Here is a 26,441-nt window from a genome sequence, read left to right as displayed (position 1 = left end):
TTTCATTATTTCTTTACTCAATAATTTATCGGAGCACATATCTTTTTTAATTTATTTGATAGCATCTCATTTCATAACCTTCCCGTTTCTTCTTCCACGGATCATCATTGGCCCACGTTTCACTTCTCTACGATGCTGTGCGCTCTGTTCGAAAAGCTTCTGCCTCAATTCAGTATCAATATCTGATGCCAGTAGAGCTCTCTGATTCCACTTCACTTCTGATATCTTCCTTACTTTCCAAGATTTCCTTCAGTCTTGCCATGTTTCTGTCGTTCCCAGTTTTGATGTTAAGCGAGTCGTTATTCTCTTCTCTGTTTCTACACATCACCTTTGTTTTTGCTGTTTATCCTTAAACCATATTCAATGCTAGAGATGTTCTTCATTCCTTTCGACAGACTTTCCGAGTCTTACATACATCCGGCCAGAAAGGTCAAGTCTTTGGGAATTTTAGCGTTGATATCAGTTCCCTCTGAAATTTTATTCCTGTTACGTCATTTTCTTTCAGTTTTCTCGTTGCTTCTTCGACGTAGAAGCTAAACAACAATAATATTTCTTTACTCTTGTCAGAGACCAACAGTAGCCAACAGTGGTGATAATATGCAATCAAGAGCAGGACCGTTCTTCGCGCAAATGTAGCTGTCTTGCACTCGCACTTCCATTAATCCCACTGTAGCTGATGTATAAAGTTTAAGCTACCTATAATCACTTATTCGGTGCGCGACTAAACACATTTGTCGGAAACGCATACTCTGAACTGCCTTCCAGTATCGGTGAAAGCGCGATGTTAAAATTCTTTTAGAGTCTCACACGTTTGCTAAGAGATACGCGCTATCCGTGTCTTACACTATCGTTTTATTTGTACCCTACTTTTCTGTTGTGGTCTTCTGTCCGAAGACTGGTTTGATGCAGGTCTCCCGGACGAATGAAGCCAACGACTAGCCTACCCTGGTGACGTCTCTTAACTTGTGCACAGTTACCATAACCTAGATCGTTTTGAACGTACTTACTGTATTAGTCTCTTGTTCCCCCTCTACAAGATTTATCCCGCACACTTGCTTCCAATAATAAATAGTAAGCTGACGGTTCCTCAGATTGCGTCCTACCAAACGATCCCTTCTTTTAGTCAAGTTGTGCCACTAATTTCTTTTATCCCCAGTTCAATTCAGAAACTTCTGATTTGTTATTCGATGTAGCCAACTAATTCCTGGACAGATACATTCAGAAAAGACTTTCTAGCACTTAAATTTATGTTAGATATCAATAAACTCCTCTTCATTCACAAAATTATTTTATTGCTATTGTCAGTCACCATTTTGTATCTTCCCTACTTTGACAATAACTGGTTATTTTCCTACCCAAATAACGGAAATCATCTACTACTTTTATTCTCTCTTTCCTCATCTAATTCCCTCTGCATCGTCTGATTTAATTAGACTACATTCAATTTCTCTTAGTACTTTTACGTGCATCTTATAACCTTTTTACAAGACATTATCCATTCCGTCAACTACTCTTAAAAATTATTAGTCCTCTGTGACACAATTTCGATGTCGTAGGCAAACCCCTAAGTTTTTAATTTTTTTCTCCCTGAACTTGAATTCCCGTCTCAAATTTCTGCTTGACTTCTTCACAGTTTCCTCAATTTACACATTTAATACAATCTGGGAATAGCTAAAAACTAGTCTCACTCCGTTCTCAACTATGTTTCCTATTTCATATCTTCGACTCTTATGAATGCGGTCTGGCTTACGTACAAGTTGGAAATAACCTTTCAGTCTGTATGTTGTTCCAGTTACCTTCAAAATTTAAATGAATGTTTTCCAGTCCACATATCAAAATCTTTTTCTAAATTGACAAATGTATTTCTTGAACCTGTCTTCTGAAACTTATCTTCTAAGATAATTCCTAGGGTCAGGGTTGCCTGACGTGTCCCCTCATTTATCCGGAACCCAGACTGAGCTCCCGAACAACGGCCTCAACCATGTTCCCCATTCTTCCGTAAATTATTCGTGTAAATATTTTGCAAGCGTGACTTCTTAAACTGATGGTTCGGTAGTGTTCAACGTGTCAGCACCTTCGTTGTTAGGTATCGGAGTTATTACGTTGTTCCTGACTTCTGACGGTATTTAAACATGTATCTCGCACACCAAATGAATTACTTTTGCAATGGCTGGCTTTAACAACGTTCTCATTAATTGTGTGAGAGTGTCGTTTACTCCTGGGGCCTTATGTAATGGCGTAGGCTTCCGTGGCCGACATAAAAGTTCTCTGAGTATGGTACCGCGCCATAATGTAAAAAACTACTGCTGCCGGAGAAAAACCAACGTTTCGACCACGGTTGCAGCGGCCTTCTTATGGGTCTGGGATTAGACAGAAACGTTGGATGTTCTCCGGCAGCAGTAGTTTTTTACATTACCCAGAAAACTTTTGTGTCTCCAGGGGCCTTGTTTGCATCTAGATCTTTGAGCACTCTGTCAGACTCTTCTCCCTGTATAAGATCTCTCGTTTCCCCTTCACCTGATTCTTATTTTCCTTTTTCCGTAAGGGTGTCCTCTAGTTTGTTCCCCTTATACAGACACTTTGTGTATTCCTTCCGTCCTTCAACTGTCCTTTGTTATCTTAGTACTTCTCTCTTGTATCCGTTAGCTGATGGTTTCGTCGTGAGTACCTCGCACCGTATCAGAAAAAATAAATGGCTCTGAGCACTATGGGACTTACGTTCTGAGGTCATCAGTCCCCTAGAACTTAGAACTACTTAAACCTAACTAACCTAAGGACACCACACACATCCATGCCCGAGGCAGGATTCGAACCTGCGACTGTAGCGGTCGCGCGCTTCCAGACTGAAGCGGCTAGAACCACTCGGCCACACCGGCTGGCACCATATCAGATTTTCCTCGCACACTTACTGGAGGACATAAAATCAAACCGTCTCATACCGAAGTAACGTTCGCCCAATACTCAGATGGGCATGCAGCCTGCTATTTTGGTGAAAAGATCCCCACTTCAAGACTTGCAAATTACGCGTAGTTCAACTCGCATTCCCGAGAGACATTCACGAACGATGAAGCAGTGTGCAGCTCTGGATTTGTTTGCAGAGATGAGTGAGGTCCGCAGGGCGACCTTCCGGCAACACGATTTATTGCTCTATTACAGAGAGAGGACCGAATTCTGAGCCCCCAGGGCCGACACTCTGTCAAGCGCCGGCAATTTCCGTAATGACGGCTCGTAATGCGAGTGAGTGACTGACTTCCATTTCACGGCCAGGGGGAAATAATCCGTGATTGCCGCGCGGGCGCGGGTGACGCGCTAATGGACAGCGGGGGGCCGAGTATAGTGCCCCGGGGGACACGGCGCTATTGTCCAGGCTCCGCACGTCTGCTCCTGCCACTGCCAACCGGCGAGTGCTCCATATTGTCGTCCCACCAGTGACGCCACTGGGGGAAATGCAACGTCACTAAATTTACAAATGCGTAAGTTATTCCATTTCTTTAGACGACACTACATACCATGAACCACGGACCTTGCCGTTGGCGGGGAGGCTTGCGTGCCTCAGAGGTACAGATAGTCATACCAAAGGTGCAACCACAACGGAGGGGTATCTATTGAGAGGCCAGACAAACGTGTGGTTCCTGAAGAGGGGCAGCAGCCTTTTCAGTAGTTGCAGGGGCAACAGTCTGGATGATTGACTGATCTGGCCTTGCAACATTAACCAAAACGGCCAAGCTGTGCTGGTACTGCGAACGGCTGAAAGCAAGGGGAAACTACGGCCGTCATTTTTCCCAAGGGCATGCAGCTTTACTGTATGATTAAATGATGATGGCGTCCTCTTGGGTAAAATATTCCGGAGGTAAAATAGTCCCCCATTCGGATCTACGGGCGAGGACTAATCAAGAGGATGTAGTTGTCAGGAGAAAGAAAACTGGCGTTCTACGGATCGGAGCGTGGAATGTCAGATCCCTTAATCGGACAGGTAGGTTAGAAAATTTAAAAAGGGAAATGGATAGGTTAAAGTTAGATGTAGTGAAATTAGTGAAGTTCGGTGGCAGGAGGAACAAGACTTTTGGTCAGGTGACTACAGGGTTATAAACACAAAATCAAATAGGAGTAATGCAGGAGTAGGTTTAATAATGAGTAGGAAAATAGGAATGCAGGTAAGCTACTACAAACAGCATAGTGAACGCATTATTGTGGCCAAGATAGAAACGAAGCCAACGCCTACCACAGTAATACAGGTTTATATGCCTACTAGCTCTGCAGATGACCAAGAAGTTGAAGAAATGTATGATGAAATAAAAGAAATTATTCAGATAGTGAAGGCTGACGAAAATTTAATAGTCATGGGTGACTGGAATTCGTCAGTTGGAAAAGGGAGAGAAGGAAACATAGTAGTTGAATATGGATTGGGGGTAAGAAACGAAAGAGGAAGCCGCCTGGTGGAATTTTGCACAGAGCACAACCTAATCATAGCTAACACTTGGTTCAAGAATCATAAAAAAAGGTTGTATACATGGAAGAAGCCTGGAGATACTGGTAGAATTCAGATAGATTATATAATGGTAAGACAGAGATTTAGGAACCAGGTTTTAAATTGTAAGACATTTCCAGGGGCAGACATGGCCTCTGACCACAATCTATTGGTTATGAACTGTAGATTAAAACTAAAGAAACTGCAAAAAAGTGGGAATTTAAGGAGGTGGGACCTGGGTAAACTGACTAAACTAGAGGTTGTACAGAGTTTCAGGGAGAGCATAAGGGAACAGTTGACAGGAATAGGGGAAAGAAATACAGTAGAAGAAGAATGGGTAGCTTTGAGGGATGAATTGGTGAAGACAGCAGAGGATCAAGTAGGTAAAAGGCGAGAGCTAGTAGCAATCCTTGGGTAACAGAAGAAATATTGAATTTAATTGATGAAAGGAGAAAATATAGAAATGAAGTAAATGAATCAGGCAAAAAGGAATACAAACGTCTCAAATGAGATCGACTGCAAGTGCAAAATGGCTAAGCAGGGATGGCTAGAGGACAAATGTAAGGATGTAGAGGCTTTTCACACGAGAGGTAAGATGGATACTGCCTACAGGAAAATTAAAGAGACCTTTGGAGAAAAGAGAGCCACTTGCATGAATATCAAATATTCCCTCATACTTCAAGAAGAATTCCAATCCCAAAGAAACCAGGTGTTGGCAGGTGTGAAAATTACCGAACTATCAGTTTAATAAGTCACAGCTGCAAAGTACTAACGCGAATTCTTTAGAGACGAATAGAAAAACTGATAGAAGCCGACCTCGGGGAAGATCAGTTTGCATTCCGCAGAAATGTTGGAACACGTGAAGCAGTCCTGGCCTTACGACTTATCTTAGAAGCTAGATTAAGGAAGGGCAAACCTACGTTTCTAGCATTTGTAGACTTAGAGAAAGCTTTTGACAATGTTGACTGGAATACTCTCTTTCAAATTCTGAAGGTGGCAGGGATAAAATATAGAGAGCAAAAGGCTATTTACAATTTGTACAGGAAGCAGAAGGCAGTTATAAGAGTCGAGGGGTATGAAAGGGAAGCAGTGGTTGGGAAGGGAGTGAGACAGGGCTGTAGCCTCTCCCCGATGCTATTGAATACGTATATTGAGCAAGCAGCAAAGGAAACAAAAGAAAAATTCGAAGTAGTTATTAAAATCCGCGGAGAAGAAGTAAAAACTTTGAGGTTCGCCGAAGACATTGTAATTCTGTCAGAGACGTACTTCATTTTCGCTATTTGTGGAGTAGAAATTCAGCATTAGGCATAACCTTTTAATTTATTAATGTTTTACTACTTTCTCTATTTGTAACACATTTTGCAGACGAAATCCACCATTACCACTGAACATATCTGCAAAATTATATCATTGTACGAAACGTGATTCTGTAGATACGTTTTATTACGTGGAATTAGATTGAAAGAATGTGGGCTCGGGGGGTGGGGGGGGGGAGGGAGGGGGAAGGGGGTTACTGACACTAAACTAACCGTCGTCGCAGTGTTACAGTGGTCCTCCTAAGGTTGTAGAGTGGTCTTTTCGTGAGGGGTCACCATCATCATCATTTAAGACTGATTATGCCTTTCAGCGATCAGTCTGCAACATAGCCCCCCTTATCAAATTCCTCCATGATCCCCTATTCAGTGCTAACATTGGTGCCTCTTCTGATGTTAAAAATATTACTTCAAAATCGTTCTTAACTGAATCCAGGTACCTTCTCCTTGGTCTGCCCCGACTCCTCCTACCCTCTACTGCTGAACCCATGAGTCCCTTGGGTAACGTTGCTTCTTCTATGCGTGTAACATGACCCCACCATCTAAGCCTGTTCGCCCTGACAGCTACTTCTATAGAGTTCATTCCCAGTTTCTCTTTGATTTCCTCATTGTGGACACCCTCCTTTCATTGTTACCATCTACTAGCACCTGCAATCATCCTAGCTACTTTCAACCTTGTTGATAAGGTGACCTGAATCCACCCAGCTTTCGCTCCCCTACAACAAAGTTGGTCGAAAGATTGAACGGTGCACAGATAACTTAGTCTTGGCACTGACTTCCTTCTTGCAGAAGAGAGTAGATCGTAGCTGAGCGCTCACTGCATCAGCTTTGCTACACCTCGCTTCCAGTTCTTTCACTATATTGCCACCCTGTGAGAATATGCATCCTAAGTACTTGAAACCGTCCACCTGTTCTAACTTTGTTCCTCCTATTTGGCACTCAATCCGTTTATATTTCTTTCCCACTGACATTACTTTCGTTTTGGAGATGCTAATCTTCATACCATAGTCCTTACATTTCTGATCTAGCTCTGAAATATTACTTTGCAAACTTTCAATCGAATCTACCATCACAACTACGTCATCCGCATATGCAAGATTGCTTTTTTTTGTTCACATATCTTAATCTCACCCAGCCAGTCTATTGTTTTCAACATATGATCCATAAATAATATAAACAACAGTGGAGACAGGTTGCAGCCTTGTCTTACCTCCGAAACTACTCTGAACCATGAACTCAATTTACCGTCAACTCTAACTGATGCCTGACTATCCATGTAAAGACCTTTAATTGCTTGCAAAAGTTTGCCTCCTATTCCATAATCTCGTAGAACTGACAATAACTTCCTCCTAGGAACCCGGTCATATGCCTTTTCTAGATCTATAAAGCATAGATACAATTCCCTATTCTACTCATAACACTTCTCCATTATTTGACGTAAGCTAAAGATCTGGTCCTGACAACCTCTAAGAGGCCTAAACCCACACTGATTTTAATCCAATTTGTCTTCAACTAATACTCGCACTTTCCTTTCAACAATACCTGAGAATATTTTACCCACAACGCTGATTAAAGAGATACCTCTGTAGTTGTTACAAACTTTTCTGTTTCCATGTTTAAAGATTGGTGTGATTACTGCTTTTGTCCAGTCTGATGGAACCTGTCCCGACTCCCAGGCCATTTCAATTATCCTGTGTAGCCATTTAAGACCTGACATTCCACTGTATTTGATGAGTTCCGACTTAATTTCATCCACCCCAGCTGCTTTATTGCACTGCAATCTATTGACCATTTTCTCCACTTCCTCAAATGTGATCGTATTTCCATCATCGTTCCTATCCCATTCTACCTCGAAATCTGAAACATTACTGATCGTATTTTCACCTACATTGAGCAACTCTTCAAAATCTGCCCAAGGCATCCACAGGATTCACCAGCAGTTTTCCTGACCTGTCCAAAATACTTGTCATTTCCTTCTTACCTCCCTTTCGAAGACTGCTAATTACACTCCAGAATGATTTTCCAGCAGCTTGACCCAATGTCTCCAACCTGTTTCCGAAGTCTTCCCAAGATTTCTTCTTGGATGCTGGAATTATCTGTTTGGCTTTGTTTCTTTCTTCAACATAACTTTCTCTGTCTACCTTAGTTCTAGTATGTAGCCATTTTTGATACGCCTTCATTTTCCTTTTACAGGCTGCCTTGACTGTGTCATTAGATCAAGCTGTTTGCTTCATCCTACTTTTACACACTACTGTTCCAAGACATTCTTTAGGGGTGTGTTTATGTAAAGATATTCGACCTCCGGTGCCATAAGACGAGAAAAGTAAATCTTATTTTATTTTATTGGTCCTAAAATAGGAGTGGTTGCTCTCATAATAGAGGTCAGGCATGTATGGAAGACTGTTACGCGGCTTGCTGGTAATGTGTAGCCCATTGCGTACCGGCAATAAGTGTTTGTGGGGACCGTGTTTTCCTGCTGTGAGTTGCGGACAAATCGATGGGAGTCCCGCATGTGCTCGTTAGCCGCTGCGGCAGTGTCCGGTAACCATATGGACTGTGTTAGGAAAAAAAATCCATCCAAGAATAACTTCCAGTATTTGTATGTATTGTCGTTTCTTTTGTCGTTTGTTGAGTAATTGACATGGCCGACACGTGAGGTAGACTGCCCGAGAGCGAGAATCGGACAGGTGAGTGTTAGAGGTCATCAAGGTCGCTCTTATTGACCAAATGTGGGCAGCGCTATACCAAAGAGTGTCTTGATTACTCGTAGAGAGAACTGTTACCATACGATAAATGTCATGCGAAAAAGTTAGCAACATTTGGGTGATGTATATGGAAAAAAGTAAAAAGTTTTAGTGTCTCTTGTACAGCAGAGAATAGCAGTAGATGAGGGACATAGAAGTGTATGTGACTACCAATTCTGAGTACGTGTTTACGTTAAGATTAGGTTACATATATTTTGTTCCATATGCTGCAATGTCGAGGATTATACAAATGTGTGGTGTCTGTCCTTTCACACATGTCCGAAACAACAGACACAGCACTCTCAAATAAATGATTCGCCCCGATAGACTATGGATCCACCACTTCCAGAGCAAATGTGCAGCTAAGTTCGACCTCCTGTGGGAATCTCAAGGGAGCGAGCATGGAGGACGTGGACGGGTACTGCAGATAGGTGACCTTCGGTGGGTGTGTGGGTAGACCGGGAGGCCTGCCGAATTGAAGTGAGAAAGCTGAAAGTGAAGTGGTTCTAACGTTGCGACTATTCTTTGTGATGTATTCTATGTTGCCAGTGTGATGTATTTCATGTAATTTAAGTACGTGTGATTTGCATGGGAGAATAGCTAGATAGGTTCAGAGACAGTGGGTTATGCATGTTCCTTTTTATACTTCTCGATCTGGAGTAAATTTTCGTGATGATGTGTAAGGTGTCAGGCAAATCCAACACCTTCCATGAAAACCCTGACATGATAAGGAAATCCAGTAGTATCTCACATAGCTCCGAATAAATCGTGACATTAAATTAACCAAAGTAATACGAGTAACGAGTGAGCAAATGGAATACCACAGACTAACACAAGAATGCCTAAATGCATGTCGTACCTTCCCACTGTGAGACCGACGCAGTTCCGAGGGAAGAAACGAGAACAGAAGCCGAGAGCAGAACCGTGTTAAGCTAGAAGGCCCTACGATAAGGGACGGACTGGACACCCACGTCGCCAGCTAACCACTAGGGCCACACAAACCGCACGTTTTAGCGTGAGACTGTTTCGCGTCTCTGTTACGTCAAGGACCACCCCTCACCCCATGTTAAAAGCTAGAGCCCTCCAGAAAAACAGTATAGATCTTACGATAACACAAAAAGGGCCACTACCACCCGCAAGTTTTAGCGTGAGACTTTTTCGCGTCTCTGTTACGTTAGGACCACCCGTCAGCCCATGTTAAAAGATAGAGCCCTCCAGAAGAACAGTATAGATCGTAAGATAACGCTAAAAGGACCACACCAGCTGCAGGTTTTAGTGTGAGACTTTTTCGCGTCTCTGTTACGTTGCAAACTTTAAAAACATGGCCCCACCACGAAAAGTATAACGTTTCTCATTGGATAGACAGAATTTTTGTAGGCGGAGCTTAAGGTTAACATTGAGACCCTGATTGGTCAGATGAAAACACAGCGAGATAGTTTTTTTAAAACCAACTTCGGTAAATTGTAGTAAGGAGAAGTTAGAAGAGAGTTAGTTCCGAGACGGTGGGCTGGATGGCTGCTGCGCCGGCCGCTGCCGCCTTGACGCTGCTTTGACACCGACAAGGTAATGAACGCACGCGATGCCGCATTTTTGAGCGCATAAGGCTTAACTCAGAACTGCAGAAGTCTCATCTGTTACACCTCCTTTTTGCGCAATACTAGTGTCGATCGTAAATTAAAGCTCATGGTGTTCACATTTGCCACTTGAAGTAAAAATCTGAAACGCGATGATTTTTCTGTTATATAGTTATTGAGAAGCCACATCAGCAACTGTAATTTACGACAAGTTAGATAAGTAATTAAAGATAATTGACGGTCACTGTAGACCATTTTGATAGTTTTCTCTTTTGTGAAGCTTAATTTCAACCTAGATTATAGATGTGATATGGCATAGGTCATCCTTCGATCGATTGTAGAACTTGGAAACCCATTCAGGGAATATTCGTTCACATTTTTGTTGAACGCAGTTGGTTTTTACCATCCTGTATTGAAACATTTCCTTTTATCAATAGTGCAATTTATAAACGATGTTTTGTGAGTAGAATAAAATTTCCAATGGTAAACTTAACTGCTTTTTCGACGTTATTTTACCAGCTAACTAAAAATAGGAAAGCCTTGAACCCCTTCCACTAAATTTAGTTAGTATTAAGATTCTTTTACAGTGAGTTCAGTGGAGCTGACGCTGAGATCATTAAGTATTTGGTTATATCATCGCTAGTCTCACTGAACTCTTCTGAATTCTACATGTCATGTGTGGTCTGGCGTCTCCTTACCAGCACAGGTCCCAGGTTCAAACTAGTCAATTCCCTAAAAAACAAGCTCAGAGCGTCGTTGCCCCAAAGTGGTAGGTAGACACGATATAGAACAAACAGATACCACCATGAATGTTTAGAGATGGGTGTGAGAGTCGAAGTGTCAGATATAACAAAAGATCCACCATCCTATCCAGAAAGTGCACTGTAGCGTTAGATAATTACGAGACCATAAGATTGAGAATCACCATTGTAAAGCCATACCCACTGGGCGGAGTTTCTCATGTGTTATTGTTGTAGATTATTGAATTTGTGTGTTTAGGTTATCTTTGAATCATAATAGAATTTATCGGAATAAAAAAGATAATGAAAAGAAAAAGATTGGTGGCCTTGTTCTTCGAATAGTGTGTAGTCATGATATCCAGAATTTATAATGTGTGCGCCATTCATATTCAGTGCGATGGCCACGTGTTGATCACAGCCGTTGGGTAAGAAAGAAAATGCGGTATTGCCAGAGCGTAGTGAACAATCAGAGTTGTGTAAATTCCTGATAGTCAGATGTGTGCTATCCGTTTCCGTTGCGTAATATTCAAACAGCAGAATAATTTGTGGCTTAATTGTGGTTACTAGAGCTCATAATCAGTCATTGATGTTACTCGAGAAATAAGAATAAACCCACTCGCTTGGCAGACCACTCATCTTGCAGGTCTGACTGCTTGATGCCACAGTATGAGCAAGGCAAGTGGATGCCTCTCAGGAGATTTGATGTTTTGCCGCTTTTCTGATATTTACGGTAGACTTGTGAAATGGTCGTACGGGAAAATCCCCACTTCATCGCTACCTCGGAAATGCTGTGTCCCATCGCTCGGGCGCCGAATATAACACCACGTTCAAACTCACTTAAATTGTTGCAGCGGTAATTGATCTAACAACTGCACCAGGCACTTGTTGCCTTGTACAGGCGTTGCCGACCGCAGTACCGTGTTCTGCCTGTTTATTTATATGTATCTCCATTTCAATACGCACACGTATACCAGTTTGTTTGGCGCTTCAGTATAAGCAAGCCTATAATGCTTTTTTCCTCTCGGCAGCAGGTGAGGTATTAAAGTATGGACACGTGGACACAAAACGGTTAGCCTATGCTGACAGGCGTATTTCACCTACAAGTGGTGCAGTTACGACCATGTAGGAAGCATCAGGGTGTAAAGTTTGTGACATGTTTTTGTGAAGACTGTCCGATGCAGAGAAAAAAACAACCACACACTGACATATCAAGATACCATATGCCTGTTATACCCTGTATAATGATGCGTGTCTCAAAAAGATTAATCCTACTTTACAAAGCTGTATCTTCTATATGTACGAAGACAGAAACTTCAGGTGAATTATGGCTTGTGCATGGAAACTGAAAGGGTTCACGGTTCATGTTGTAGCCGGTAGGGGTCTACCTGGTGCAGCGAATTCGCTCGCTCGTTCATTAAGCAATGTGTTGACACGAGGTGACAGTAAAACGGCAACAGAATGCGTTCTCCATTTTGATAGGTACAATTCGATCAGAATGAGTTATGCAAATTTCGTAAATAGTACAGCAGTGCAGTTTCTACCATGGCGTCAACAGTTTCAGGACACTGGTTGGTCAAGTAAGAGGAAATTAATAGGTCAACCTGCGCTGAAAATTTTCGTTCTCGACAGAGCTGATCGATTGCAACTGGCGTAAGGATCTTGAATTACACCATTGGCCTCCGACATCGCTTGATCTCAAGAATACTTGTGCTTATTTTTGTGATGTTTTGTGTAAAAACCGTCTTCAGGCCACTAGTGTCCTACCGGGACCATCCGACCGCCGTGTCGTCCTCAGTGGAGGATGCGGAAAGGAGGGGCATGGGGTCAGCACACCGCTCTCATGGTTGTTATGATGGTATTCTTGACCTACGCCGCTACTATTCGGTCGAGTAGCTCCTCAATTGGTATCACGAGGCAACAGCGCATGGCGGCTTGGATGGTCACCCATCCAAGTGCCGACCACGCCCGGCAGCGCTTAACTTCGGTGATCTCACGGGAACCGGTGTCGCCACTGCGGCAAAGCCGTTGCCGGAGTTTTGTGTAAGTTTTCGTCTATGGGATTCCGCGTGCGACGACTTTAGTCAAACTCCCTGAGTCAACAGATGGACACGTTTGCAAGACCACAACCATCTGCATCAACAGTTCTACGACGTTTGCAGCAGCGTGGACTATCAGCTCGGAGACCATGGCTGTGGTTACCCTTGACGCTGCATCACAGACAGGAGCGACTGCGATGGTGTACACATGGACGAACCTGGGTGCACGAATGTCAAAACGACATTTTTAGCATTATTCCAGGTACTGTTTACAGCCTCATGATGGTCGCATCCGTGTTCGGTGACATCGCGGTGAACGCACATTGGAAGCGTGTATTCGTCATCGCCATCTTGGTGTATCACCCGGCGTGATGGTACGGGGTGCCATTGGTTACACGTCTCGGGGCACCTCTTGTTGGCATTGACGGCACTTTGATCAGTGGACGTTACATTTTAGATGTTTTACGACCAGTGGCTCTACCCTCCATCTGATCCTTGCGAAACCTTACATTTCAGCAGGATAATGCACGACCGCATGTTGCAGGTCCTGTACGGCCCTTTCTAGATACAGAAAATGTTCGACTGATGCCCTGGCCAGCACTTTCTCCAGTTCTCTCACCAATTGAAAACGTCTGGTCAATGGTGGCCGAGCAACTGGCTCGTCACAATACGTCTGTTACTACTCCTGATGAACTGTGGTTTCCTGTTGAAGCTGCATGGGCAACTGTACCTGTACACGCCATCCAAGCTCTGTTTGACTCAATGCCCAGACGTATCAAGGTAGTTATTACGGCCAGAGGTGGTTGTTCTGGTAACTAATTTCTCAGGATCTATGCACCCAAATTGTGTGAAAATGCAATCACATGTCAGTTCTAGTATAATGTATTTGTACAATGAATACCCGTTTATCATCTGCATTTCTTCTTGTTGTAGCAATTTTAATGGCCAACAGTGTACATTTGCGTTCAAGCTAGCATTTCTGGCATGCATTTCTGCATTTTTACATAGCCCCTTTACTGCCTTGTAAAATCTGATGGTTCTTATGAAAATGAGATCTTATTAGTCCTATGCATACATAAATTTACCACAAGATCGTATGTTCATTCGTAATGAAGATTTAGTCCAGTGAAGTAGAATGAATCTCTTCGTTAGTAGCACCCTGGAGAGCAGAGCGCGTAGACATTATACATGGAGATCCTGTTTAACGAATGAGGCGGTCTTGGAGAGAGCCTAGAAGGCGGTAAACTCCGTTTGTTCCCACAGGTACTTGAAGAGTTGTGTTTTTGTTTGTGACTTTTTCCTCTTGTGACTTTGAACTTTTACACTAGTGTCGCGTATGCTTTGCAGGTCTCACGGGCCGCATATCGCTGAGAATACGTAGAACCTGGTCGCGACGCAAGGAAGATTGCAGTTCATTCGTAAATGACAGTATGATTGACTCAAGATGTATGGTGCCTGTCAAACTGGATCTGTCTTCAGTAGTGGAAATGGACGTTGAAGTTCCACTTCAAATTGCCCTGATTAACGATGCCCTCTTTACAAGTGAATAAAACCGAAAGGAGTGATTCGTCACAGACAGGCATACGAAATGGAAAGGAAATTCACTTGGCATCTGAAACTATCTATTGATTGTGACCTAGGAATGTAGCGCTGTCCTGGAACATAAAAAACGAGACGACGTAACAGCTGCTGTACAAAAACTCTGCAAGCAAACTTACCTTCCCTAGTCTGAAAATAGTTTACTGAGAAACATTCAATATTTCAATAAATCGATTGGATCAGAAGCAGCTTCAACTAAACAATCGATCAACTTAAAGCACGAGATCATATCGGTAATCAACCCTGCTTAAGACAATAGTGGAATCCTCGTGACTATTCAATGCTACTATATTGCAAAGGTAATGCTCCAATTAATTGAACTGAGGAAAGTAACCAAATAGCAGTAAAGGCATAAGACTTCATTTTAACTTCAATATTATTTTTTGATCCCAAAAAGCACAAAGATTTGAGGAAAATGAGTTCAGTCTCAAATTATTCACATTTTACTCTCAGATGAATCATGCAAAGACCTGCTTCTTACGTGGATTTGAAAAAAAATCAAAATTCATAACCTATTGTTGAATAAGATATCGGCTTCCTAAATCCTATCTCGAATCAAAAACAACACTTTAAGGAACGCTGTCTGCCCCACACTGATCTGAACCGCGTGTACAACTCTGCTACTGATTCAATAACATAACCATAAAGTTCCAATACAGCTCGCCAGGTCGTAAAATAAAGAAACACCTTACCTTATATTCTAGAGTAGGCGTGTAGGAAATGTGTTGGATTGTAAGTATTACTGCACGAGCACAAAACATAGACAGCTTATTTGGTATTGCTCAACATCATTCTCAGTGTAATACAATGCAACCTCGATAAAAAAACACACTGTACCACACACGAGCAAAATAGGTCCACTCCCGAGCAGCTCAAACACAATAGCCTGAAGAAGAACGCTTTGTTTTCCTTCGAAATCAACAAGCCACGTGTGGCGACTATGTCATGGCTATGCATTTTTTTCTTTATTTTGGCTTTGGGTTACAAGAATAATGCAGCCAACAACGGCTATAGAGTGTCAAAGAACCCTCATTGCAAAAGGTCAGAATAGAATAAAATTACGAAGTTAGAATACGAACACATTTTTAAAGAAAAATAAAACTACATTTAGACAAACACCATATAGCTGGCAGCTGTAGTAACAATGACATTTGGGCGCTGATGACCATGCTGTTTAGCGCCCGTAAACCTCAAACACACACACACACACACAACAATGACATTGTAGCAGAATTACAAACACCACCATACAACAACATTACGACAAAGGTGCACACGCTCTAAAAATGAAAGAGAAAACATGAAACGCTAAACACAGAACATCATACCATAAGTACAACAATAGCTGAAGAACAATATAACAATATAAGAATTGTAGCATACAGATAGATGTATTTAAAACAATACAAACAACGCTAAGTACAATAGTGCCAATAGAACAGTGACATAGAATGCACAAGAGAGCAATAATGAAAATTTAATATAAAAATAGTGCTCTATACGCAAATTAAATCACAAAATTACGCACACGATTTACGAACCGGGCCGATGCCACAGAAAAATGAAGACATCTGCAATCCATAAATTAAATTTGGATGCAGGTGGCTTTGAAATTGTCTGTGAGCTAGTTATATTTATCAAAACGGTGGAGTACAACAGGAACACCTTTGGGGAGGGGGTAACCAACTGCTTATATGAGAGTGATTGTGGAGTCGTTTACTTGGAATATACCAACATGATTTGGCAATGGCTAAACAATGGCCGAAGACACAGTTACTTCAAAGATCTCTGGCAGGTGCACTCGTGTAGCCGAAGCAGCCCCGAATTTGCGGAAGTCGATCAGTGTTTCACAGCGGTTCAAAAATGGTTCAAATGGCTCTAAGCACTATGGGATTTAACATCTGAGGTCATCAATCCCCTAGAACTTAGAACTTCTTAAACCTAACTAACCTAAGGACATCACACACATTCATGACCGAGGCAGGATTCGAAGCTGCGTCCGTAGCAGCAGCGCGGTTCCGGACTGAAGCGCCTAGAAGCGCTCGGCCACAGCGTGTCACAGAGATAACAGCAAATATTGCGTTTGAGAAGAAACTACGCAAAAACGGAATATGTGGAAGACGACCAATTATAACGGACACCATTCAACATGTCGCATGCCTGGTAGAGCACTAGCATGTTGAAAACGATATTAGGGTTAATTACACCTTTCCTCCATGCGTGATGTGATTCAGACACACTACATATCAACATTATTTTCAGGTATGTATGACGCGTTTATTTTTACATCGGAAATTGTTAAATATTGACAGACCGTGGACGGAGACACACAAGTTTCGTGCGTAAATCAAACTAACAGCGACGAAACTGTGGAGAAATCGAGAGTAAACGCCGTGTTGATACGGAACTGCAGGCTTCGCTACTCTGGACAGGACCACACCCCGGTATTTTGCCGATAAGACGCGACAGATGTCACTTGTGGGCGATAAGGGAACGCAGTTTGCGTCGGCAGGGAGCCGTCACAAAGGCAGACGTCTCGAAGAGGGGCGACGACTGGGTGGGGCGTGTCGGACGATGTAGTAGGCACACAGAACGTCGCCCCGTGGCAAGCTCCATACGTCAAAACTCGGGCAGCGGACACGGTGGTGACGTTCCCACCAGAAAAACACAGGCAACGGAGCGTGTGGCCGCAGGGGTTGGTAATGGCCAGCTTTGGCTCCCCCAAGCACGGCGGACAGACGCAGCGACTTGAGGTCATAAACGACCTGAACCAAAGCAAGCGCAGAAATCATTGTAAGACGTACAGAGGGGAGCGATGTGCCGGGGCGAATACCAGTTCACTACTACCAGAACCACGACATCATAACGCGCCTGTGCTTAATATACAAAGGATTGCACCATAATCTAAGAGTGAATTAAACATTAAAACAACTTTTGCAAACTTCATCAGTGTTGTTGTTACAGTCTTCAGTCCAGAGACTGGTTTGATGCAGCTCTCCATGCTACTCTATCCAATGCAAGCTTCTTAATCTCCCAGTACCTACTGCAACCTACATCGTTCTGAATCTGTTTAGAGTATTCATCTCTTGGTCTCCCTCTACGATTTTTACCCTCCACGCTGCCCTCCAATATTAAACTGGTGATCCTTTGATGCCTCAGAATATGTCCTACCAAGCAATCCCTTCTTCTAGTCAACTTGTGCCACAAATTTTATCTTCTCCCCAGTTCTATTCAATACCTCTTCATTAGTTACATGATCTACCCATCTAATCTTCAGCATTCTTCTGTAATACCACATTTCGAAAGCTCCTATTCTTGTCCAAACTATTTATAGCCCATGTTTCAATTCCATACATGGTGAAAGGTCTCTGTTGGATTCCTTTCGTGTTAATTTCTTAAATCTGTTGTCATTTACGGCATAAATTCCTCTTCTAAATTTACTGTGGCGTTTCTGACTATCTGCGAGGAGACTGAGTAGTGGAACGTGTTACTTTTACACATAAACAAGAACGATCTGTCACACTACTACACTTTAAAACACAGTTTATATGCAATTCATGTCACACAGTCTCATACGGAACCTACATCCGCTTTCTTTTATGTACTGTGTATGATAAGATACTGTCATCCCCCTTCCCTTCTGTGTGAGAGGATGAATGAGCAAATGTATTTCTAGTTGCATGCTTGAGGGTAGCAGGCAAGCCTGTCCGCTAGAGAACAGTAGGACCAACGTCGGAACAGGTATCTACGCTTTCTAAAAGCAAAGAGGTTTCTATCCTTAGTATGGTTCTGTCCGTCCCTTGTCATGTTGGTATAGGAAGCTGCCCCTGTGGTCACTTCCATTTTGTATACGGAAGCACCCTTGGTAGCAGCGCAGGTCAGTCTGTCCGCGGCGAGCGTCTGAAGTGGTAAGATCTCCGGCTAAGCGCGTGTCTGGTAAGTCCGCAGGACAATGGATTTCTTAAGTTCAGCCTAACTGAAAATTTAATCACCTTTATTTCAGGTTTTGGCTCTAAAATATCTAATGTTATCTTAAATTGCAACGCAGTGTATTTCGAGTGTCAACTTCAGAATATCTTCCAGTAATTGCTTTGTCACTACTTTGTGAGTAAAGTGGAACCACGTGTTGATCAGAAGCTGTAACTAAGATCATCAATCTTAAATGCGAATGTGCGTGAGATTATAACGTCTCGTCTTAACAATATTTTTCAATATAGCAACTTTTCTTTATGTTCAACCCACGTGGGGTGTACTTTGTGAGACCAGTACCATGTGCTTATACAATTGTTTGACCCATCAGGTTAATAGTAAGACGATAGTAACCAGTTCGAGGTTTTTCTTTTGTAAATTGCGTTTCGATGTAATTTATTTTAATTATTAAAATTATTCTGGAGTTACACTCTTTGTGTAAACCAAGTTGACCACGTGAAGCATGTGGTGTAATCATCAAAGTAGCCCTCAGCTATTCTTTTCGGTTCAAATGGCTCTGAGCACTATAGGACTCAACTGCTGTGGTTATCAGTCCCCTAGAACTACTTAAACCTAACTAACCTAAGGACATCACACACATCCATGCCCAAGGCAGGATTTGAACCTGCGACCGTAGCAGTCGCACGGCTCCGGACTGCGGTTAGAACCGCGAGACCACCGCGGCCTATTCTTTTCGGGAAGATTTCTCAGAGAGTTAGTATGAATTTAGTATACCAGTGTGTGGTAATTACATGATGGACAGGATTGCGCTAAAAACGTAACTTCTTTGGGCGAAAATTGAATCGGTTGGTTGTTGTTAATTTCCTCTGGCATATGTTTCAACGTTCTTCGTGTGCTATTTTATGAATGCAGTGTTGTATGCAGTCTCCCAATCTTGGCATCATATTTGATGTTTCCTGTAAGATTACAAACTCACATTTTCAAAATCCTAAATAAGGCACCAGCTTAGTTATGACTCAAGTTTAATATGCTGAAATTTCAATGATCAACGTTAAAATAAATTTCCAAATATAAACTGATTTATTTCTTTTTTTAATTCTCTTATATATATATATATATATATATATATATATCGCCGGTTTTCGTATGACTATTAAAAGATTATAATTATTGTTAGTCCGGTTGGGAATTTGGTAAGCTAGATTGGATACCTGGTGAAACAGTTGAGCAGTAATGCAAGGTTAACTTCCTCAGATAGCTCACAGCTTTTAAACCGCTCTTATGGTCAAGACTATCAGCACCGCTTTCATAACAAATCAATCTTACAACGTTTCTATGGCTACACTCCATACAAATACCTTCAGAAACGACTTCCTGACACTTAAATCTATACTCGACGTTAACAAATTTCTCTTTCTCAGAAACACGTTCTTCGCCACTGCCAGTCTACATTTTATATCCTCTCTACTTCGACCATCATCAGTTATTTTGCTCCAGAAATAGCAAAACTCCTTTACTACTTTAAGTGTCTCGTTTCCTAATCTAATTCCTTCAGCATAACCCGATTTAATTCGACTACATTCCTTTAAACTCGTTTTGCTTTTGTTGATGTTCATCTTATATCCTCGTTTCAAGACACTGTCCTTTCTGTTCAACTGCTCTTTCAGATCCTTTGCTGTCTCTGACAGAATTACAATGTAATCGGCAAACCTCAAAGTTTTTATTTCTTCTCCATGGATTTTAATTCCTGCTCCGAATTTTTCTATTGTTTCCATTACTGCTTGCTCAATATACAGATTGAATAACATCAGTGTATATTAATGTTAACACGGTAAGGTCTCAGATTGACCAAATGCATTTGTCAGGAAAAATATATAATCTTAAGAAAAAAATAAGTGGCGCTGAATAATAAGGTTACAAAGATAAAAATTGTTTAGAATATGCAAATTTATGTCACAATCAAAAGTTACAAATTTCATCTGGATCAGAGGAACACTTTGGTCAAAATCGGTGTTTTTGCCACAAATTGAAGGCACTAAGTATTAGAATCAGAAAGATGAAAATTCCTATGAAACCTCAGTTACATTTAAAAACCTTATATCTGTGACACCAATAAGCCACCGCTGTTAGTTTTCAAGTTATTTAATGAAAACAAAGTTTAGAATGAACATATCCTTATTCGTAATCATTTGTATTCGTAATAGAAAGCTCTAATTACACTACTCAATCACATTCATGCTATAATAAAGCAGTAAGCTGTACCAAGTTTAAGTACTGTATTTTGAAGAATAATAAATGCAAGGAATGTTAATGGGACAGCCAGCCGGTGTGACTGAGCGATTCTAGGCGCTACAGTCTGGAACCGCGCGGCCGCTACGGTCGCAGGTTCGAATCCTGCCTCGGGCATGGATGTGTGTGACGTCCTTAGGTTAGTTAGGTTTAAGTACTTCTAAGTTCTAAGGGGCTGATGACCTCATAAGTTACGTTCCATAGTGCTCAGAGCTATTTGAATCATTAACGTCGGGATGCAGCAGGATTTTGGAGTATATATTGTGTTCGAACATTACGAATTACCTCGAAGAGAACGGTCTATTGATACGTACTCAACAGAGATTTAGGATACATCGTTCTTATGAAACACAACTAGCTCTTTATACAGACGAAGTGTTGAGTGCTATTGACAAGGGATTTCAAATTGAGTCCGTATTTCTAGATTTCCAGAAGGCTTTTACCACTGTGCCACACAATCGGCTTGTAGTGAAATTGCGTGCTTATGGAATATCGTCTCACTTATGTGACTGGATTCGTGGTTTCTTATCAAGGAGGTCACAGTTCGTAGTAATCCACGGAAAGTCATAGAGTAAAACAGAAGTGATTTCTGGCGTTGCCCAAGATAGTGTTACAGGCCCTCTGTATTTCTTTATCAATATAAACGATTGAGGAGACAATCTGAGCAGCCGTCTTAGGTTTGTTTGTACATGATGCTGTTGTTTATGGTCTAGTAAAGTCATCAGAAGATCAGAACAAATTGCAAAACGATTTAGAAAAGGTATCTGTATGGTGCAAAAACTGGCAATTGATCTAAATAACGAAAAGGGTGAGGTCATCCACATGAGGGCTGATAGGAATCCGTTTAACTTCGATTGCACCATAAATCAGTCAAATCTAAAGGCCATAATTCAACTAAATACCTAGGAAATACAGTTACGGACAACTTAAATTGGAAGGAACACATAAAAATGTGGGGAAGGCAAAATAAAAACTGCGTTATATTGGCAGAAAGGAAATGTAACAGATCTGCTAAAGAGAACGCCTACACCACGCCTGTGCGTCCTCTTTATGAGTACTGCCTCTCGGTGTGGGATCCTTACCAGATAGGATTAACGGAGTACAGCAAGAAAGTTCAAAGAAGGGCAGCACATTTTGTATTATCGCGAAATAGAATAGAGTGTCACTGACATAATACAGTATTTGGGATGGGCATAATTAAAACAAAGGGGTGTTTCGTTGCGGCGAAATCTTCTCACGAAATTTCAATCATCAACTTTCTCCTTCTAAAGTGAAAACGTTTTTTTGACTCCGACCTATGTGAGGTACGATCATCATAATAAAATAAGGGAAATCAGGCTTCGCACGGAAAGATATAGGTGTTCGTTTTTCTCTCGAGCTGTTCGGGATTGAAATAATAGAGAATTATTGTGAACGTTGTCCGATGAACCCTCTGTCAGGCACTTAAATATGATTTGCAGAGTATCCATGTAGCTGTAGATGTAGACATAATTCCCTATATAGGTCGTAGCATAATGAGGTACAGCAATAATTCTGAGTTTCAATGTTTTACGCAAATGTGCATATAGTTTTACTTTCGATGTTTGTACGTATCACCGTAATTTGTGAAAGTAAAGCAAGTGTTAGATTTCGTTGCATCTTTTGTATTGTTTCAGCGTGCCAAGAAGGGTAGTGTTGAGAGGACAGCCACAAGGGTCAGAGCAGTTCGGTCAGCCGCAACCAGTGAGGACAGCAAAAGCCGTTTTGCATAATTACGGCCGCAGTGCTGTGCAGAGCTGAAGAAACAGAGACTAAGAAGAGAGGCGCAGTTACAATAAAAGTGCGTAAACCGAGTGTGTAGTCGTTCCCTCATTACTGTGGCATTTTGCGCCAATCCCGTCATGTACAGTCGACAGCAGTTTGTCAAAACAAGACATCTATTCTGACTTTGCTGCTAAATTGCTGTGGATCTTCGTGACTCTCACAGAACGTAAACGTCCCTGCCTGTTTCCCTTCTTCCCAGCCAGGATCGAACGCAATTTCTACTCCTGGCATGACGCCCTAGTTCTGCCCTTCGCCTAACAACAAAGGCGGCCACTGTCACGGCAAGTGCTGCGTACGTAATTGCGTCCTCCATATCCAAAACTCTGTGAAACGTTAACTTAACGAATTGCTTGTACCCGCATTCAGAAAACAAACTCTTTACTCCATACTTCTATATAATCATAAGGTAATTTCATTCTAGCTGTACGAGATAAGAGTAACTGTTTAATAAATAAACTAGACATTTTAGAATTTTCGCCGGCCACGGCGGCCGATGGGTTCTAGGCGCCACGGTCCGGAACCGCGCGAATGCTATGGTCGCAGGTTCGAATCCTGCCTCGAGCATGGATGTGTCTGATGTCCTTAGGTGAGTTAGGTTTAAGTAGTTCTAAGTTCTAGGGGACTGATGACCTCAGCAGTTAAGTCCCAGAGTGCTCAGAGCCAATGTGTGACAATATGTGATAAGAGTCGCCAATTTTAGCTGAAAGTGTATAACTTTATTGCGATTAACTTTTAGTAAAAGTAAATCTTTATCCTAAATGAGCTGTTCTGTGAAATTCTGTATTGTGCAGTGCAGTAGCAGTGCCAAATTAAATGTCTCAAACGCTTCTATAAAAATATTCTGTAAATTTTCGTACGAAAGCTGACTATGGTTCAAATGACTCTGAGCGCTATGGGACTTAACATCTATGGTCATCAGTCCCCTAGAACTTAGAACTACTGAAACCTAACGAACCTAAGGACATCACACAACACCCAGTCAGCACGAGGCAGAGAAAATCCCTGACCCCGCCAGGAATCGAACCCAGGAACCCGGGGGCGGGAAGCGACAACGCTACCGCACGACCATGAGCTGCGGACAGAGCTGACTAAATAAAGTTCCAAACATTCAATGATGCACCCGCGAATGTAACACTGGACACTAAGAATAAGACTGACACTGAAACGAAATCTGATCTGAACTTTCCCTAAAATGAACATAATAATTCTGAAATGGAACGCCTAACTGTGAATGTTTCTACTGCGTTCTAACTTACGTTAAAATGCACCTAACAAATTTTGAATCTTATCTGTGTCAACGGAAACTCGGAACTGATCGAAAGAAATGAAAATTTAGAAAAAAATGCATCTCAGCAGGAAACCTGACAAGGAAAAGAAAGTGTTGCCCAAGTGCAGTCCAGGAGCAGGAGGAGGGAATCAGCGTTTTAACGTCCTGTCGACAGCGAGGTCATTAGAGACAGAGAACGAGCTCGGATCAGGTAAGGGTGGAGAAGATAAGCGGCCATTCCCTTTCAAAGCAACCAAGATGGAATTTGCCTTAAGCAGTAGAGGGAAATCAAGGAAAACCTAAACGAGGATGGCCGGACGCGGGTTTGAACCGTCGTCCTTGCGAATGGGAGTCCAGAGTGCTAAACACTCCACCACCTCGCTCGGTTAAGTGCAATACAGAGACAAATGTCTACGTTAACCACATCAAGCTGTAATTTGACCGACTGTATTCCTCTCAGTGCAATGCGGCAATACACAACTGCAAACAAAATTTTCGCCAGGAGACAGTGGAAGACGAATTTACTGAATGATATACACTACTCGCCATTATAATTGCTACATCATGAAGATGACGTTCTCCAGGCGCGAAATTTAACCGACAGGAAGAAGATACTGTGATATGCAAATGATTAGCTTTTCAGAGCATTCACACAAGGTTGGCGCCGGTGGCGACACCTACAACGTACTGAGATGAGGAAAGTTTACAACCGAATTCTCATACACAAACAGCAGTTGACCGGCGTTGGCTGGTGAAACGTTGTTGTGATGCCTCGTGTAAGGAGGAGAAATGCGTACCATCACGTTTCCGACTTTGATAAAAGTCGGATTGTAGCCTATCGCGATTGCGGTTTATCATATCGCCACATTGCTGCTCGCGTTGGTCGAGATCCAATGACTGTTAGCAGAATATGGAATCGGTGGGTTCAGGAGGGTAATACGGAACGCCGTACTGGATCCCAACGGCCTCGTATCACTAGCAGTCGAGATGAAAGGCATCTTATCCGCATGGCTGTAACGGATCGCGCAGCCACCTCTCGATCTCTGAGTCAACAGTTGGGGACACGTTTGTACGACAACAACCATCTGCACCATCAGTTCGATGACGTTTGCAGCAGCATGGACTATCATCTCGAAGACCATGGCTGCAGTTACCCTTGACGCTGCATCAAAGACAGGAGCGCCTGCGATGGTGTACTGAACGACGAACCTGGGTGCACCAATGGCAAAACGTCATTTTTTTCGGATGAATCCACGTTCCGTTTACAGCATCATGATGGTCGCAGCCGTGTTTGGCGACATCTCGATGAACGCACATTGGAAGCTTGTATTCGTCATCGCCATACTAGTGTATCACCCGGCGTGATGGTATGGGGTGCCATTGGTTACACGTCTCGGTCACCTCTTGCTCGCATTGACGGCACTTTGAACAGTCTACGTTACATTTCACATGTGTTACGGCCCGTGGCTCTACCCTTCATTCGATCCCTGCGAAACCCTACATTTCAGCTGGATAATGCACGACCGCATGTTGCAGGTCCTGTACGAACATTTCTGGATACAGAAAATGTTCGACTGATGCCCTGGCTAGCACATTCACCAGATCTCTCAGCAACTGAAGACGTCTGGTCAATAGTGGCCGAGCAACTGGCTCGTCACAATACGCCTGCCACTACTTTAGATGAACTGTGGAATCGTGTTTAAGCTGCATGGGCAGCTGTACCTGTACACGCCATCCAAGCTCTGTTTGACTCAATGCCCCGGCGTATCAACGCCGTTATTACGGCCAGAGGTGGTTGTTCTGGGTACTGATTTCTCAGGATCTATGCACCAAAATTGCGTGAAAATGTTATCATATGTCAGCTCTAGTATAATATATTTGTCCAATGAATACCCATTTATTATCTGCATTTCCTCTTGGTGTAGAAATTTTAATGGCCAGTAGTGTACAAACAAAATTTTCGTGAGGAGACGGTAGGAAACGTATTTATTGAATGATGTAGAAGAGACTACCATTTAAAAGCTGAATTGTGGACCTTCTTGCTTAACAAGTACGAATATCTTTATACAAATTATTTATCCGAAAATATATTACTCTACCATTAAATTAGTTAATAGTATGTTAAAAGACCGGTATATCTATAGCTCTGAATGCAAGCCATACTTTCGCTTGGTCATGTCTGGACAGTCAACCTAACTGACCTGTACCAATAAAGATAATGTTGAATTCTGCCTAGTCGTCAAATTTGGGGTGTCGGGGAAACCTGCTTTCTCGGATCACTAGACAACATTCAAACAAATCGTATTAATGAGTTTTATTACAGAAGTATATAATACTTAACTTTGTGTTAAACAGATGTGTCGCAGTCTAAGGGCGACAGACAAAATGAATAAGTTTCTTCAGCATAACATTTCCAAGTTTGAGTTACGTAGAATGTAAGGGCAAAGTAATGAGCTTTGGCGCTTCTATTCAGGTCAATGGTCTTGAAGCCACTCGTAGAACTGGGGCGCTGCCAGTCGGGCTCGGCGCTAATGTTCTCTTCGCATAGCAGCCCCTGCTGTCGCGTTGTCGTCCTGGAGAGAGGTCGGTCAGCGTGCAGTTGGTTGACATCTTCTTCACAGCCCTCTCTGCTCTCTCTTTCCGAACTGGCTTACCGGCACTTGACTTTAACCCGTAAC

The 26,441-nt window shown here is 42.4% G+C and overlaps 1 protein-coding gene and 1 pseudogene across 1 annotated transcript in view; both read right to left on the bottom strand.

Moving 5' to 3' along the window:
- Nucleotides 1–26,441, bottom strand: part of LOC126273092 (repulsive guidance molecule B-like) — a 1,683,331-nt gene that overhangs the window by 1,264,130 nt on the left and 392,760 nt on the right. The gene's annotated exons all lie outside the window — the stretch shown is intronic.
- Nucleotides 12,752–12,869, bottom strand: LOC126274555 (5S ribosomal RNA; annotated as a pseudogene).

This window comes from Schistocerca gregaria, chromosome 5 (assembly GCF_023897955.1).
Source record: "Schistocerca gregaria isolate iqSchGreg1 chromosome 5, iqSchGreg1.2, whole genome shotgun sequence".
Classification (NCBI taxonomy): Eukaryota; Metazoa; Arthropoda; class Insecta; order Orthoptera; family Acrididae; genus Schistocerca; species Schistocerca gregaria.
This window is presented reverse-complemented; position numbering and strand designations above follow the sequence as displayed.